Source organism: Neovison vison, chromosome X (assembly GCF_020171115.1).
Source record: "Neovison vison isolate M4711 chromosome X, ASM_NN_V1, whole genome shotgun sequence".
NCBI classification, from domain to species: domain Eukaryota; kingdom Metazoa; phylum Chordata; class Mammalia; order Carnivora; family Mustelidae; genus Neogale; species Neogale vison.
Window position 1 is genome coordinate 44752322 of NC_058105.1, and position 4348 is coordinate 44756669.

At 40.7% G+C, this 4348-nt stretch overlaps 1 pseudogene; it reads left to right on the top strand.

Moving 5' to 3' along the window:
- The first annotated feature begins 367 nt into the window (after positions 1-367).
- On the top strand, positions 368-994 carry LOC122896877 (annotated as a pseudogene).
- The last annotated feature ends 3354 nt before the right edge of the window (positions 995-4348 follow it).

Below are 4348 nucleotides of genomic sequence, written 5' to 3' on the forward strand. Positions count from 1 at the left end.
GACAAGGGGCGTTAGAGAGGAGTAGGGAATTTGGGTAAATTGGAAGGGGAGGTGAACCATGAGAGACTATGGACTATGAAAAACAGTCTGAGGGGTTTGAAGTGGCGGGGGGGGTGGGAGGTTGGGGTACCAGGTGGTGGGTATTATAGAGGGCAAGGCTTGCATGGAGCACTGGGTGTGGTGAAAAAATAATGAATACTGTTTTTCTGAAAATAAATAAATTGGGGAAAAAAATCAAAAAAAAAAAAAAAAACGGTGACCAAGAGTCCGTGATCAGGATCAGTTACATTCTCCATCCACCACTCATACTGGACGTGCTAGACATCCCTCCCATTCCGTTCACATCCACAGATGCTCGGCTTCCGCTACTGTAGTATCTGCTGTTAACTGCTCCTTGGCTATGATGATTATAATGGCTATAATGATGGCTATGGATTTGGGTCAGATAGATTTGGAAGAGAACTCAATTACTGTTTTTCAGGAATGTCTGATCACAGATATGAGGATGGTGGCTCTACTTTCCAGAACACCACAGGACATTGTGTACACATGAGGGGATTACCTTACAGAGCTACTGAGAACGACATTTATAATTTCTTTTCACCGCTCAACCCTGTGAGAGTACATACCACAGTTAAAATCTCTTTCTCATTACCTCATATTAAGAAGGACATAAGACCCTTTTGATATCATTGGTTTCATAAAAAAGAAGCAGATGTCGAGTTTGCGACTCATGAAGATGCTGTGGCAGCCATGTCAAAAGACAAAGAAAATATGCAACACAGATATGTAGAACTCTTCTTGAATTCTACAGCAGGAGCAAGCGGTGGTGCTTATGCAAACCAGTCCAGTTACAGCAGCCCAGCCAGTCAGCAGCTGAGTGGTGGTTATGGAGGCGGCTATGGTGGCCAGAGCAGCATGAGTAGATATGACCAAGTTTTACAGGAAAACTCCAGTGATTTTCAATCAAACATTGCATAGGCAGCCAAGGAGCAGTGAATTCCTTTGTTTTGTTTGTTTTTGAAAATAGTAGGGCAGAGAGAGAGAGAATCTTAATCAGGCTGCTGGCCCAGTATGGAGCTTTACACAGGGCTGGATCTCACAACCCTGAGATCATGATCTGAACTAAAATCAAGACTCTAACGCTTAACTGATTGAGACACCCAGGCATCCCTGAATTCCTTTGTTTAATGTTTACCTTTGGAAAATATAAAGTTTTAGATTATCCTACCATATGCAGTTTGAAAATGCTTTTCTTTTACTGGGTGATTTGAGTGTATATCTATTTACTGATATGATCCGTGTCTTTGATCATTTGTGTTTAATTCTGCCACATATGCATGGTCTTCACTGTGTTCCTCCACTCACAAAAGAAATAGTTTGAACATGAACATCTCGTAGAGATCCTTCAGACTGAGCAGAAGGGGAAGGAAATAGATACATATTTGCATGACGGATAAGCTTTAGTGATATTTATTTATAGATGTATTACCTGTATTTATAGATGTATTTATTTATAGATGTATTATCTCTTTCTTCTTCTTTTTTTCTTATGTTCCCTCTGATCTTTTTAAACTCCCATTTTGACACTGGTACCTTTCTGGTACCTTTGACACTGGAAGATTGTTACCTTCCTTTGAGTAGCAGAAAGTAGACACAGAAGAATAACTGAGCATTAAATTTTGTGAGCTGTACAACAGAGTGAAATCAGGAGACTTGGATCCCAAACACCCAATCATCCTTACAATATAGTACCCTGGATAGTCATTTCCCCTGTGCTGGCCTTAGCCCTAACACAGAGAAGAGATAGTATTTCCTGTGGTTAAGGAATTTGGAGTCAGATTGGGACCATTGCTTGTGAAATCAGAAAAAAAATTAATAGCAAGTTTTGTGATCTAAAGCAAATGTTGAATTATATGTGAAACCCACCTTATTCAGATTAATTGTTTCCAGAGTGACTATCTAGAGTCAGCACAGACTTAGCAAACCTTCTATATTATTTAATACTATCCAGCGAAAATCAATGATCCCAAGACACTTCTGGATTCTCAAGTGCCTTTGGGATCATGAAAGACAGGTTAAATAATATGAGGTTTTGATCTGTATTTCATAATATATCAGATCCAATGAGAAAGCAATGGGGCTGTACTTTAAAAGCCTACTCAGTTGAAGCAAAGACACAATTTCCCTGTTATGCAAGATAAGAGAGAGTTTACATATATATATGAAGTATGGAAGGGCAATTGCTGGCAGAAGCATAGTTAAGGGTTGCCCTGGAAAAATTCCATCTACCTTAATTGTCCTGAGGAAGTGTCAGGGTACATTTTTGTGCCAAGCAATGAAAGTGAATGGTGTGTGTGTGTGTGTGTGTGTGTGTGTGTGTGTGTGTGTGTGTGTATTTCTATGCTCCTATCCAGCTCTACCACTTCCATACATTCTTACAGTTGCAGCATTATTCTCAGTTCAGAAAGGAGCCGGACCTCCAATGTCAGCTTTAGACAGCTCAAGAAAAGTATTTTTTTAATATCTTAGAAAAGTGATGGATACAGAGGGATTGTACCAATGAAGCAAAAATCCAGAAAGTGGCAGATCCCATAAAGTCAAATCCTAACTTTATTCCTCCTTCCCCATTGCTGAGTTCCCTTGTCTGAGACTCTCAGAGGTGTTGTCTTAAATTCAAACCCTGGGTGGCATCATATTTCTTCCCCTTTTTAAAAAATTGTTGTTCCTTAATGAAAAGGAGTACTGTAGAGATCAAAATGGAGACTCTCATGTCAAACAGGAGCCTGTGTCAAGCAGTTAAGGTACTGCAGCTAGGAGATATCACCAGGCCCAACACCAGCTGACACCCCAGAAATGATAAGCAACAGAAACAGAAGAGTTCTGCAGAGACCCAAAACTGATTAAATCTCTTTAACAGGGGAAGGATTTGGGCAGCAAACTGTCAGACTCTTCAGACCTGACCCCTCTATGTCTGAACACTTAGAAAAGGCAACGGCCACTGAAGGCTCTGCCTGATTGATCTCCAAACAGAAGAGAAAGCCTTCACTGCTTGAACATCTGAAGCAGTAAGGGCCAAGAGCTGACCTGAGCCAGACTGAGGCCTTATCTCAACTGCGAGCGCCCAGAATGAATTCGAGTTTGGTTTCTTAATTTTCTGCACCCTTCTGTTATCTTGTTTGTTGTGTGGGTTCTCTTATGTTCCACTCTGTGTGCTATGTAAGAAGCCAAGTTCAATCTCATGGTGAAATGCCATTGAGTTTGGAATCCGGAACATGCTTTGTAACTGTGATTTAACTTTGCTTTATGATTGGATAAAGCCGACATTGTGGAAAGACACAACTCGTGTGTGTGTCTTCATAGCATGCTCATGACAAGTGTATTTTACAAAGGACAAAAAATAACATGAAGTGGTTTGTTTACCATGATACCAATTCTGCCAGGAAAATTCATATCTACAATAAAATAATTCCATATAGTGCTGAACCAAAACTACATCATGCTCATTGATTTACCTCTTTCCTCATCATTGTCAGCTGATGTTCAGAGTGGCTTGTCCAAAGGAACCCTATCAGAGAAAAGGGCATTCATCATCCATTCTCCCACCCTCGCACGGGCTGCCCAGACCTTCTCCCACTCCTTGTCGTCATACTTCGTCCATGACACAGGACACAGCTGTGCAGACCCCGCTCTGCTGCTCTATCCTCTCTTAGGCACCTACCCCCTGTTCTGATCTGCACAGCCCTTCACATACTGGCCACAGATGGCCAGGGCATGCCACCTCCACCTAAAGTTTCATCCTCTGCAGGCCCAGGGGTGTATTTTTTATAGTGTTCTTTTACTCCTATCATTTTTTTCAGATAGAATTAGAACATTCTATAAAACTTCAAAACCTGGGTTTTAAAGATTATGTTTATTTTTTTACTCCTTGTGGACGTCTAGGAAACTTTCATGATGGTAGTACTTTGGTGCCACCTTGTGACAAAAGTCTGAATTACAGCATGAACTTTTGTGGAGCCGTAAAGTGGGAAGAGGGGCCATGACCGAACCCCACTAGAAGATCTTTCCGGAAGTCAGGATAGAAAGGAGGGAATTCATTGGACACAACTATATTGATGGCCTTTTTTCTGGATATGTCATATAAATTGAATTACGCAGTACATAGTCTTTTGCATATTTGGCTTCTGTCACTGGCATAGTTTTCAAGGTTCATCTGCATTGTAACCACACATCAGTACTTCATTTTCTTTTAATGGCCAAATAATGTGACTCACTTTTTATCCATTCATTGAATGGTTGACATTTGGGTTGTTTCCTCTTTGGCTATTATGAATAATGATTCTATCTT